This window comes from Rutidosis leptorrhynchoides, chromosome 11 (genome assembly GCF_046630445.1).
Source record: "Rutidosis leptorrhynchoides isolate AG116_Rl617_1_P2 chromosome 11, CSIRO_AGI_Rlap_v1, whole genome shotgun sequence".
Lineage (NCBI taxonomy): Eukaryota > Viridiplantae > Streptophyta > Magnoliopsida > Asterales > Asteraceae > Rutidosis > Rutidosis leptorrhynchoides.
The window spans coordinates 279,358,837-279,373,721 of NC_092343.1; positions in this window are offsets into that span (position 1 = coordinate 279,358,837).

The following is a 14,885-nucleotide window of genomic DNA, read 5'->3' on the forward strand; positions in this document are numbered from 1 at the left end:
TGTTCTTTTACTCTGCCCGTCGGTTTGCGGATGATATGCGGTGCTCATATCCAAACGAGTTCCTAGGGCCTCCTGTAGTGATTGCCAGAACTTTGAGGTAAATCTACTATCACGATCAGATATAATGGAAATAGGTATTCCATGCCTTGAAACAATTTCCTTTATATACAATCGTAATAGTTTCTCCATTCTATCCGTTTCCTTCATAGGCAAGAAATGTGCAGACTTGGTGAGACGATCAACAATCACCCAAATGGTGTCGTATCCCCAGGCAGTCTTTGGTAACTTCGTGATGAAATCCATGGTAATACCGTCCCATTTCCATTCTGGAATTTCTGGTTGTTGAAGTAACCCTGACGGCTTCTGGTGTTCTTCTTTGACTTTGGAACAAGTTAAACATTCCCCAACATATGTTGCAACGTCTGTCTTCAAATTAGGCCACCAATAATGCGTCTTAAGATCTTGGTACATCTTTCCAACTCCAGGATGTATCGAATATCTTGTCTTATGTGCCTCGTTCAATATCAACTTCCTTAATCCACCCAACTTCGGTACCCAAATACGATTTGCAAAATATCGAATTCCATCTTCCCGCATAACGAGTTGCTTCTCATACTTCTTCATTATTTCATTTCCTATATTTTCTTTAGTAAGTGCTTCTCGTTGAACTTCTTTGATTTGTGAGTTGAGATTCATGCGAATTTTTATGTTCATCGCTCGTACTCGAATTGGTTCTCGTTCCTTTCTGCTTAGAGCGTCGGCCACCACGTTCGCTTTCCCGGGATGATAACGAATTTCACAATCATAGTCATTTATTAACTCAACCCACCTACGTTGCCTCATGTTCAGCTGTTTTTGATCGAAAATATGTTGAAGGCTTTTATGATCAGTAAACACAGTGCATTTAACCCCATATAAGTAGTGTCTCCATATCTTCAATGCAAACTCGACTGCTCCCAGTTCTAGATCATGCGTCGTATAATTCCGCTCGTGAATCTTTAATTGTCGGGATGCGTATGCAATAACTTTCTTTCGTTGCATAAGAACACAACCAAAACCTTGTCGCGAAGCGTCACAATATATTTCAAAATCATCGTTCCCTTCAGGTAACGATAAAATAGGCGCCGTAGTTAACTTCTTCTTCAGTAATTGAAATGCGTTCTCCTGCTCCGAGGTCCATTCGTATTTCTTCCCTTTTTGCGTTAATGCTGTCAATGGCTTAGCTATTCGGGAAAAATCTTGAATAAACCTTCTATAATAACCGGCTAAACCCAAAAATTGGCGTATCTGCATTGGTGTTTTAGGAGTCTCCCATTTTTCAATGGCTTCAATTTTTGCTGGATCAACCTGAATTCCTTTGCTACTAACAACGTGGCCAAGAAATTGCACTTCTTTCAACCAGAAAGCACACTTAGAAAATTTAGCTTATAGCTGTTCTTTTCTCAACAACTCTAATATCAACCTTAAATGCTGCTCATGCTCTTGCTCACTCTTGGAATAGATAAGAATGTCATCAATGAAAACGATAACAAACTTATCTAAATACGGACTACAAACTCGATTCATGAGGTCCATGAATACAGCTGGCGCATTCGTCAATCCAAACGGCATGACCAAAAATTCGTAATGACCATAACGTGTCCGAAAAGCAGTTTTCGGAATGTCCTCTTCTTTGACACGTAGTTGATGATAGCCCGATCTTAGGTCGATTTTCGAATAAACACATGATCCCTGGAGTTGATCAAATAAGTCGTCAATTCTCGGTAGTGGATACCGATTTTTGATAGTTAACTTATTTAATTCACGATAATCTATACACATCCTAAAAGATCCATCTTTCTTTTTAACAAATAGAATCGGAGCTCCCCACGGTGAAGTACTTGGTCGTATGAATCCATGATCCAGTAATTCTTTTAACTGACTCTGAAGTTCTTTTAACTCGGACGGTGCAAGTCTATATGGAGCACGAGCCACTGGTGCGGCTCCTGGTACTAAATCTATTTGAAATTCTACAGATATAAATGGAGGTAATCCCGGCAACTCTTCCGGAAAAAGTTCAGGAAAATCTCTTGCCACAGGCACGTCGTTGATGCACTTCTCTTTTTCTTTCTTTTCGACTTTATTAACATGTGCTAAGATAGCATAGCACCCTTTTTTCAAGCACTTTTGAGCTTTCAAATAACTAATGAGTTTTAGCTTTGAGTTACCCTTCTCTCCATAAATCATCACCGGCATCCTATCCTTACAAGGAATGCGAATTGCCTTCTTGGCACACACAACTTCAGCTCCTACTTTGGACATCCAGTCCATGCCGACTATTACATCAAAACTTCCTAATTCTACGGGTATTAAGTCAATTTTAAATGTTTCTCCGGCTAAATTTATTTTACAATCACGGCAAATTTTATCGGCTTTAATTAGTTTACCATTAGCTAACTCAATCATGTACTTAGCATCTAGAGGTAATGATGAACAATTCAATTTAGCGTAAAAGCCTCTACTCACGTAACTTCTATCGGCACCAGTATCAAATATAATAGATGCGGATAAGTTATTAATGGTAAACGTACCCGTAACAAGCTCCGGGTCTTCACACGCCTCTCTAGCATTAATAACAAATGCTCTTCCACGTGCAGATCCGTTATTCTTCTCTGGATTCGGACACTGGCTCTTATAGTGACCTTGTTTTCCACACCCATAACAAGTAATGGTAGCCAAAGCAGTTCTATTTGCATTGGTGGCAGGAGTCTTGGTACCATTTGTATTTGTAACGAGAGCCCTACAATCTTCAGCAAGATGACCCTTTCGATTACATTTGTTGCATACCACATTACAGTAGCCAGAGTGATGTTTGTGGCATCGGTTGCATAAAGGATTTTGTCCTTTGTAACCAAAGCTTGAACCACTACCTGCACCTTGTATGGTTTCTTGTTTCTTAAAAGATTGTTGTTGGTTACCTCGATCATAATTTCCATTCCACTTTCTTTTGTTACCTGATACCTTCACATCAGTATTGGATGCTTTCTTATCCATGATGACCTGATCCATTAGCTCGTTTGCCATGGTTATAGCTTCATGAATTGTCTTAGGTTTCGATGCTGTAACGTTTGCCTTGACCTTTTTGGGCAAACCATCTTTGTACATTTCAATCTTCCGTTCTTCGGTTGGAACCAATTCAGGACATAGCAAAACTAACTCCATGAATCGCTGATTGTAGTTGGTGATTTCAGTACCAACAACCTTCAGGCTTCGTAATTCATCTTCCAACTTCCTAACCTCGTTCCTTGGACAATACTCGTTGATTAACATTGTTTTGAATTCTTCCCAAGGAGTATCATAAGCTACATCTCCTCCTACAGCTTTCACATAATTTTTCCACCACGTGAGTGCACTATCTTGTAAAGTGCACGATGCATACTTGGTCATGTCCTTTTCAACACAACCACTTATTTTAAACACAGTCTCCATCTTTTCTATCCACCGGGTTAAACCGATCGGTCCTTCTGTTCCACTGAATGATGAGGGCTTGCAAGCTTGAAAAGTTTTGTAAGTGCACCCCACACGAGGATTTGGGTTAACTGCAGCACCTCTTGCAGCCTCGACCCATAACATTCTGTCGTTCACTCGCTGATTGATGAGTTCCTGGATTTCTTGTTCCGTCATTCGGTTCAATCGCGCCATATTCTTCTATAAGAATGAAAAGAAAATAATTATTCACATAGAATATTATAGATGTAGTGTATATTTACAGTACATTATAGCTTATTAATAATATGAACCAGGTATTATTATAAAAGCCTTTTCTTCTTATTAGCGTTTTATAATTATATCTAGGGTAGTACCTACCCGTTAATGTCCATACTTAATAGCTTAGTACAGAATCAATTACTACCATCTAAGTAATACTTAACCATGGAAAATTATTGCATTTCACACTTCACTATTTTACATATGCTTATCTTACATCAAACATTAAGCAAACCACACTAATAATATTATACAAAACATTATATGATGCCATGGTTTAATACGGCAGCGCATCGTTTGGTCTATTTTCTAGGACGTTTAGGTTCAAAGAATCGCTTAACGCTTATCCTGGCTGTCTGCCTATATTTTGGCTGTGGGGCTGAAGAACTGGATGCCGGGATAGAACGAATAGGAATAGCGGGAATAGGGGTGGTAGTGTCTAGTGGAGTTGGTGCCACATCATCCTTACTAAACTCGGGATTTGAATTTTCTAATTCATTAGCCTTTTGTTTCTTTCCTAGTTCGAACTTGTCTTTTGTAATTTCCTGTATTTCTTCCTCGAGTTCACTTTCCTCCTCGGGTTCACTTTCCTCCTCGGGTTCACTTTCCTCCTCGGGTTCACTTTCCGGGTTCTCTATAGTCGGTTCATCCGGAATTTGTGAGTCTTCCCCAAAGATATTATTTTCGTCATCGGATAGGTTAATGACTGGAACACCATCTGAAGATTCTGGTTCGGAGTCGCTGAATGTGATGACAAGTTTTGAGCCCGACATCTATCACACAACAACTAACCCATTAGTACTACATAATATTTACATATAAATTTTAACCAACAATGATAAGCAATGGTTTTTAAATCAGACCCGGTCAAAGTCCAGACTTACTAATGTATCCTAACGACTTATCGGTTTAGACACACTAATGCAAACCTGGTTCGCTAAGACCACCGCTCTGATGCCACATGTCATAACCCGTCCTTAACCAAAAGAACGTGTTAGATAACGTATGATTTCATTGCGAGGTATTGACCTCTATATGCGACATTTTTAAAAGAACAACTGCATATATTTTACATTACAAACCATAATTCTTATTTTGATACAAGCTTTAGACAAAATAAAGATGATTATCGTTTAGCGATAATCTTAGACTTACAAACTTTACATGTGATGATAACAATACGATTTCTAGCATATTTTACATTACAAATCCTCCGATATGCAGTTTTATTTTTGACACAAATATGCATACTCAAGATCTTGTTTAAATTCAACATGTTGCAGCGGAAGCTTCTAATTATCACCTGAGAATAGACATGTTTAAAACGTCAACATAAAGTTGGTGAGATATAGGTTTAATGCCGGCAGCGATATAAATATAGACCACAAGATTTCATATATAAACATTTTAATAAAAATATTCTAAGTGGTTGAGCACTTGGTAACCATACTTAACATTTAATCACGTCGCATATTCCCTTTATTATGAAATCTTACTACACCGTACCAAGTGTAGTCACAAAACGAAGTACTGTGCAACCGTTGAATACTGGTCGTCCAGTCCGGTTGGGGTTGTCAGGCCCGATAGATCTATCAACAGGATTCGCGTTTACAATACCGCTGTAAATAACAGTTACCAAGCTACAGGGAAGTATGCCAGTGGTACAACTCAACGTAGAATATATTTTTCAGTTACTTGTGTCCATAACGTAAAACATAAAATACATGTATTCTCATCCCGAAATACTTAGAGTTTAAAAGTGGGACTATATACTCACTTTTGTCTTGAAGATATGTAATTTCGACTTGGTCTCCGATTGATATCACGAACCTATCCATATATAGTTTATCAATATATTTCTATTTTAAACAATCGTCACATATATATATATATACTTTTTATACTTTTAATAGTTTTAATAATTTCTTAGTCCGTAGTTAGCAGTCCGATGTTAGTAATTCAATTTTAATGGTTCATTTTTAGGTGTTTAATAAACCCCCAATGAAATAAATAAAAACCCCCATCGTATATGTATTGGTCGAGATTAATCTTGACCCACGGTACCGGTGTTGTCAAATGACGTGTTGCGTACAATCATGGGATCTTATGATTAATCTTCTCGTATTGTTTACGGGTGATCCTGAACCATATAAAATTAAATTATGAGTACATATATATAAAATATCATGTTATTTTAAAAAGATGTGATTTATTTAATTTTCTCCAATTATTTTCGTAGCTAAACTAGTCTTAGATATCCGATCTCGTTTTGGTCATAGTTTCTTCGTTACAACTCCGTTTTCATTGATTCAACTTGCCACTTCCTTGGATCGAGTCCCTCTTTAAGACTATGAACTGTAAATACCTTAGTTTGTATTCAAAATCACAGGTCATAGGTCAAACTTTAGTGAAACTTATGGAGTTGATCATTTTCCATCATGTAAACAACCTTAAATGATTATTTTTCTAAAAATACTTATACTTTGAGTTAAATCATGAAATTTTTATGTGTTAACATATTCATAGTAAATATCAATTTTCCAGAAAATAAGCCTCCAATTCAAAGTTCAAAATAGTTTTTAATTATCCAACCCAAAACAGCCCCCGGTTACACTCCGACACCGTAGATTCAGTTTTAAGGTGTTCTTTGAAAAACCAAGTTATACCTTGTTAAATTAGAATATATTTAAGTTATATTACAGGTCTTGAAGTATTTTAAAAGTTAAGTTAGAAGGATCTATTTAGTTTGCAAACAAGTTTGAAAACATTCAAACTATGTTCTTGTTGTTAAAATTTTATACCATAAAATAAGATAGCTATATATATATGAATCGAATAAGGTTATGAACAAAGTTACTACCTCAAGTTACTTGGACAAGATTGCTGTAAAAGAGGAGTAAGAACCTAGAACCAAAAGAGTGATGGAATTGGATGAAAGATTGGAAGTAAACTTGTGTTCTTGAAAGGATTCTTGAAGTGTTCTTGTATGGTTTTTCTTATGATGATTAAGGGTTGTTTTTGAAGCTAAATGATGGGGAAAATGCTTGGAGATGATCAAGTATGAAGTTAAGAGTATTTTGAGAGAGAAATGGGAGTGTAAGTATGAGAAAATGGGGTGAAGAAATGGTGTGCATGCATAAAAACGTTTTTAGGTTATAAAGGAAAAAAAAGATACCTAACTTTGTTTTCTTGCTAAATAATTCATGCTACTTGACAAATGGTTGGTTCCACATGTTTCTTAATCATTTAAGGCTGCTAAGGAGCAGATTTTTATTGGTATATACCAATAGTAAATACATCTAGAAGCTGCGTATGATACGGGTACATATACCCTAGATATACGTGTAGAAATCTTTGAGAAAACGGAACGAGGATTCAAATATAGCTATCTTTTGTAAATATACTTATATTATTTTATGTATGTAAGCCCTTTAAAAGTGATAAAATACATATCTATACGATGCATGTATAAGTATTATAGGTTATAATTATTTATGTCGAAGAACGTTACGTATAGTTATCGTTTTGAAAACTTAAGTTAGTAGTTTCAAAATATACTTATAACTCATTGTTATTAGTACCCAATGAGATGTTAAACATCCTTAGATCATGTTAAATATATATAAATACATATATATACATAAACGTATAATTATCGTATGTTATATAGTTCGTGATATCATCGGTCAAATTGGACGGTCAAACGTTGTGTAAAACTCTTTTCAAAAACATAAATCTCAACAATTTAGATTGCTTATCATGTTGGTAAGGTTTAATTTATGTAAATATTAATCTTATAAGTATAAATTGATCAAAAAAGTCTGGGTCATTACAACGAACGAAGGTGATTGCTTATGCGTCTAGACAATTGAAGATTGACGAACAAAATTATACGACGCATGATTTGGAATTAGGCGCGGTTGTTTTTGCATTAAAGACTTGGAGGCACTACTTATATGGGGTCAAAAGTATTATATATACCGACCACAAAAGTCTTCAACACATATTTAATCAGAAACAACTGAATATGAGGCAGCGTAGGTGGATTGAATTATTGAATGATTACGACTTTGAGATTCGTTACCACCCGGGGAAGGCAAATGTGGTAGCCGATGCCTTGAGCAGGAAGGACAGAGAACCCATTCGAGTAAAATCTATGAATATAATGATTCATAATAACCTTACTACTCAAATAAAGGAGGCGCAACAAGGAGTTTTAAAAGAGGGAAATTTAAAGGATGAAATACCCAAAGGATCGGAGAAACATCTTAATATTCGGGAAGACGGAACCCGGTATAGGGCTGAAAGGATTTGGGTACCAAAATTTAGAGATATGAGAGAAATGGTACTTAGAGAAGCTCATAAAACCAGATACTCAATACATCCTGGAACGGGGAAGATGTACAAGGATCTCAGGAAATATTTTTGGTGGCCGGGTATGAAAGCCGATGTTGCTAAATACGTAGGAGAATGTTTGACGTGTTCTAAGGTCAAAGCTGAGCATCAGAAACCATCAGGTCTACTTCAACAACCCGAAATCCCGGAATGGAAATGGGAAAACATTACCATGGATTTCATTACTAAATTGCCAAGGACTGCAAGTGGTTTTGATACTATTTGGGTAATAGTTGATCGTCTCACCAAATCAGCACATTTCCTGCCAATAAGAGAAGATGACAAGATGGAGAAGTTAGCACGACTGTATTTGAAGGAAGTCGTCTCCAGACATGGAATACCAATCTCTATTATCTCTGATAGGGATGACAGATTTATTTCAAGATTCTGGCAGACATTACAGCAAGCATTAGGAACTCGTATAGACATGAGTACTGCCTATCATCCACAAACTGATGGGCAGAGCGAAAGGATGATACAAACGCTTGAAGACATGCTACGAGCATGTGTTATTGATTTCAGAAACAGTTGGGATCGATATCTACCATTAGCAGAATTTTCCTACAACAACAGCTACCATTCAAGCATTGAGATGGCGCCGTTTGAAGCACTTTATGGTAGAAAGTGCAGGTCTCCGATTTGTTGGAGTGAAGTGGGGGATAGACAGATTACGGGTCCGGAGATTATACAAGAAACTACCGAGAAGATCATCCAAATTCAACAACGGTTGAAAACCGCCCAAAGTCGACAAAAGAGCTACGCTGACATTAAAAGAAAAGATATAGAATTTGAAATTGGAGAGATGGTCATGCTTAAAGTTGCACCTTGGAAAGGCGTTGTTCGATTTGGTAAACGAGGGAAATTAAATCCAAGGTATATTGGACCATTCAAGATTATTGATCGTGTCGGACCAGTAGCTTACCGACTTGAGTTACCTCAACAACTCGCAGCTGTACATAACACTTTCCACGTCTCGAATTTGAAGAAATGTTTTGCTAAAGAAGATCTCACTATTCCGTTAGATGAAATCGAAATCAACGAAAAACTCCAATTCATCGAAGAACACGTCGAAATAATGGATCGTGAGGTTAAAAGACTTAAGCAAAACATGATACCAATTGTTAAGGTTCGATGGAATGCTCGTAGAGGACCCGAGTTCACCTGGGAGCGTGAAGATCAGATGAAGAAGAAATACCCGCATCTATTTCCAGAAGATTCGTCAACACCTTCAACAGCTTAAAATTTCGGGACGAAATTTATTTAACGGGTAGGTACTGTAGTGACCCGAACTTTTCCATGTTTATATATATTAATTGAGATTGATATTTACATGATTAAATGTTTCCAACATGTTAAGCAATCAAACTTGTTAAGACTTGATTAATTGAAATATGTTTCATATAGACAATTGACCACCCAAGTTGACCGACGATTTACGAACGTTAAAACTTGTAAAAATAACATGACGATATATATATGGATATACATATGGTTAACATGAGATTATGATAAGTAAGTATCTCCATAAGTATATTGACAATGAGTTATATACATATAAACAAGACTACTAACTTAAGGATTTCGATACGAGACATATATGTAACGATTATCGTTGTAACGACATTTAAATGTATATATATCATATTAAGATATATTAATATATCATAATATCATGATAATATAATAATTTAACATCTCATTAGATATAACAAACAATGGGTTAACAACATTAATTGAGATCGTTAACTTAAAGGTTTCAAAACAACACTTACATGTAAAGACTAACGATGACTTAACGACTCAGTTAAAATGTATATACAAGTAGTGTATTTAGATGTATTAAAATACTTTTGGAAGACTTCAAGACATATATCAAAACACTCATACTTAACGAAAATGGTTACAGTTACTTTTCCATTCTTTTCTTTCATCAAGAATTCTAGTCGTATTCTTACCCGTATTATACACAGCTTCAAAATGTACTTACTATGAGTATATACCAATAGGAACTAGCATGGGATTCCACTCTTGATTATGTCATGTATGACTAATCAATTTTAACTTCTACCATGAGCTAGTCAACTAACTAAAACTCCTTTTAACCCCACTCACCACTCACCAATTACCACTCATCATTCACTCCATTTCACTTCCAATTCTCTTTCTAATTCTCTCTCAACACACACACACTATTATGAACGTATTTTTCCAGTAGTTAATCATCATCTTCATCAAAAATCACTTCAAGAATCAAGCTATAATCATCATAGGAAGAACACTTCAAGAACACTTCAAAAATCCCTTCAAGTTTACTAATTTACTTCCAAGCTTTCTAATCCATTCCAAGTAATCATCTAAGATCAAGAAACCTTTGTTATATACAGTAGGTTATCTTTCTTATTCAAGGTAATATTCATATTCAAACTTTGATTCAATTTCTATAACTATAAACTATCTTAATTCGAGTAAAAATCTTACTTGAACTTGTTTTTGTGTCATGATCCTACTTCAAGAACTTTCAAGCCATCCAAGATCCTTTGAAGCTAGATCATTTCTTGTCACTTTCAGAAGGTTTACCTACTAAACTTGAGGTAGTAATGATGTTCATAACATCATTCGATTCATATATATAAAACTATCTTATTCGAAGGTTTAAACTCGTAATCACTAGAACATAGTTTAGTTAATTCTAAACTTGTTCGCAAACAAAAGTTAATCCTTCTAACTTGACTTTTAAAATTAACTACACACATGTTCTATATCTATATGATATGCTAACTTAATGATTTAAAACCTGGAAACACGAAAAACACCGTAAAAATGGATTTACGCCGTCGTAGTAATACCGCGGGCTGTTTTGGGTTAGTTAATTAAAAACTATGATAAACTTTGATTTAAAAGTTGTTATTCTGAGAAAATGATTTTTATTATGAACATGAAACTATATCCAAAAATTATGGTTAAACTCAAAGTGGAAGTATGTTTTCTAAAATGGTCATCTAGACGTCGTTCTTTCGACTGAAATAACTACCTTTACAAAAATGACTTGTAACTTATTTTTCTGACTATAAACCTATACTTTTATGTTTAGATTCATAAAATAGAGTTCAATATGAAACCATAGCAATTTGATTCACTCAAAACGGATTTAAAATGAAGAAGTTATGGGTAAAACAAGATTGGATAATTTTTCTCATTTTAGCTACGTGAAAATTGGTAACAAATCTATTCCAACCATAACTTAATCAACTTGTATTGTATATTATGTAATCTTGAGATACCATAGACACGTATACAATGTTTCGACCTATCATGTCGACACATCTATATATATTTCGGAACAACCATAGACACTCTATATGTGAATGTTGGAGTTAGCTATACAGGGTTGAGGTTGATTCCAAAATATATATAGTTTGAGTTGTGATCAATACTGAGATACGTATACACTGGGTCGTGGATTGATTCAAGATAATATTTATCGATTTATTTCTGTACATCTAACTGTGGACAACTAGTTGTAGGTTACTAACGAGGACAGCTGACTTAATAAACTTAAAACATCAAAATATATTAAAAGTGTTGTAAATATATTTTAAACATACTTTGATATATATGTATATATTGTTATAGGTTCTTGAATCAACCAGTGGCCAAGTCTTACTTCCCGATGAAGTAAAAATCTTTGAAAGTGAGTTATAGTCACACTTTTAAAATCTAATATTTTTGGGATGAGAATACATGCAGGTTTTATAAATGATTTACAAAATAAACACAAGTACGTGAAACTACATTCTATGGTTGAAATATCGAAATCGAATATGCCCCTTTTTATTAAGTCTGGTAATCTAAGAATTAGGGAACAAACACCCTAATTGACGCGAATCCTAAAGATAGATCTATTGGGCCTAACAAACCCCATCCAAAGTACCGGATGCTTTAGTACTTCGAAATTTATATCATATCCGAAGGGTGTCCCGGAATGATGGGGATATTCTTATATATATGCATCTTGTTAATGTCGGTTACCAGGTGTTCACCATATGAATGATTTTTATCTCTATGTATGGGATGTGTATTGAAATAAGAAATCTTGTGGTCTATTGTTACGATTTGATATATATAGGTTAAACCTATAACTCACCAACATTTTTGTTGACATTTAAAGCATGTTTATTCTCAGGTGAATACTAAGAGCTTCCGCTGTTGCATACTAAAATAAGGACAAGATTTGGAGTCCATGTTTGTATGATATTGTGTAAAAACTGCAATCAAGAAACTGATTTCGATGTAACATATTTGTATTGTAAACCATTATGTAATGGTCGTGTGTAAACAGGATATTTTAGATTATCATTATTTGATAATCTACGTAAAGTTTTTTAAACCTTTATTTATGAAATAAAGGTTATGGTTTGTTTTAAAAATGAATGCAGTCTTTGAAAAACGTCTCATATAGAGGTCAAAACCTCGCAACGAAATCAATTAATATGGATCGTTTTTAATCAATAAGAACGGGACATTTCATCTTGTAGTGATTGCCAGAACTTTGATGTAAATCTATTATCACAATCGGATATAATGGAAATAGGTATTCCATGCCTTGAAACAATTTCCTTTATGTATAATCGTAATAGTTTCTCCATTTTAACCGTTTCCTTTATAGGCAAGAAATGTGCAGATTTGTTGAGATGATCAACTATTACCCAAATGGTGTCATATCCCCATGCAGTCTTGGGTAACTATGTGATAAAATCCATGGTAATACCGTCCCACTTCCATTCTGGGATTTCTGGTTGTTGAAGTAACCCTGACGGCTTCTAGTGTTCTGCTTTGTCTTTGGAACAAGTTAAACATTCCCCGACATATGTTGCAACATCTGTCTTTAAATTAGGCCACCAATAATGCGTCTTAAGATCTTGATACATCTTTCTAACTCCAAGATGTATCGAGTATCTTGTCTTATGTGCCTCGTTCAATATCAACTTCCTTAATCCACCCAACTTTGGTACCCAAAAATATATATATATATATATATATATATATATATATATATATATATATATATATATATATATATATATATATATATATATATATATATATATATATATATATACACAACATTTTGCAAAATATCGAATTCCATCTTCCCGTATAACGAGTTGCTTCTCATACTTCTTCATTATTTCATTTCCTATGTTTTCTTTAGTAAGAGCTTCTCGTTGAGCCTCTTTGATTTGTGATTTAAGATTTATGCGAATTTTTATGTTCATTGCTCGTACTCGAATTGGCTCTCGTTCCTTTCTGCTTAGAGCGTCGGCCACTACATTCGCTTTCCCAGCATGATAACGAATCTCACAATCATAGTCATTTATCAGCTCGACCCATCTGCGTTGCCTCATGTTCAGCTATTTCTGATCGAAAATATGTTGAAGGCTTTTATGATCGGTAAACACAGTGCATTTAGCCCCATATAAGTAGTGTCTCCATATCTTCAATGCAAAAATGACTGCTCCCAGATCTAGATCATGTGTCGTATGATTTCGCTTGTGAATCTTTAATTGTCGGGATGCATACGCAATAACTTTCTTTTATTGCATAAGGAACCAACCAAAACTTTGTCGCGAAGCATCACAATATATCTCAAAATCATCGTTCCCTTCAGTTAACGATAAAATAGGTGCCGTAGTCAACTTCTTCTTCAGTAATTGAAATGCACTCTCCTGCTCAGAGGTCCATTCGTACTTCTTCCCTTTTTGTGTTAACGTTGTCAATGGTTTAGCTATTCGGGAAAAATATTGAATAAACCTTCTATAATAACCGGCTAGGCCCAAAAATTGACGTATTTGTGTTGGTGTCTTAGGAGTCTCCCATTTTTCAATGGCCTCAATTTTAGCTGGATCAACCTGAATTCCTTTGCTACTATGTAACAACCCAACCCGTAATCTATACGATAATTTTTTTTTTATACAACACAATTACACGCCAAATAAATATGTAACCCATTTCACGAGTTCCATTTAAAACGCACAACAATTAATTGTTTACAAAAGGCACGAGGGCCACGAATAAAGTTTAGTACAAGTTTGACCCATTACAAATGATAGTTTACAATCCAAACGACACTTCGAGTATGGTTTGGGACTAAACTACCCAAAACGTTAGGCCAACATAAAAACTCCAACAAAGCATCATCACGGGACACCTAATGTCCGATAACCCCCTTGCCCTTAACTGCGTCTGCATCAAAAAAGATAAACAACGAGAGGGTAAGCTAACGCTTAGTGAATGCAATAATTATACACATACATATATAACCTACTTACATGCAATCACATACACAATTACCTCATACACGCTAGCAATTTAAAAGACATACCAATGCAAGGCATAACGTTAAATCTCCAAGACCACAAGCTAGCATAACGATAACATATATATAACTCGAATAATGTGAAAACACCACACAACAAACACATAGCCATGGTTAACCAATAGTACAAGGAATGGTACTTCGAATTTCACACTTGTGTTCCCAACAACCGTTAGTGCAAAACAAATTATGACACCAACCCCGGAGTGGTATCGATCGCCCGAACTTTAAACCCACCCGTCACGTGTAATGTGGTATCGAACGCCTGAACTTTAAAACCACACTACATGCCCACACACATATATGACATGGCATCGAACGCCCGAACTTAAACCCATATCATATATTGACCCGATGTGGTATCGAC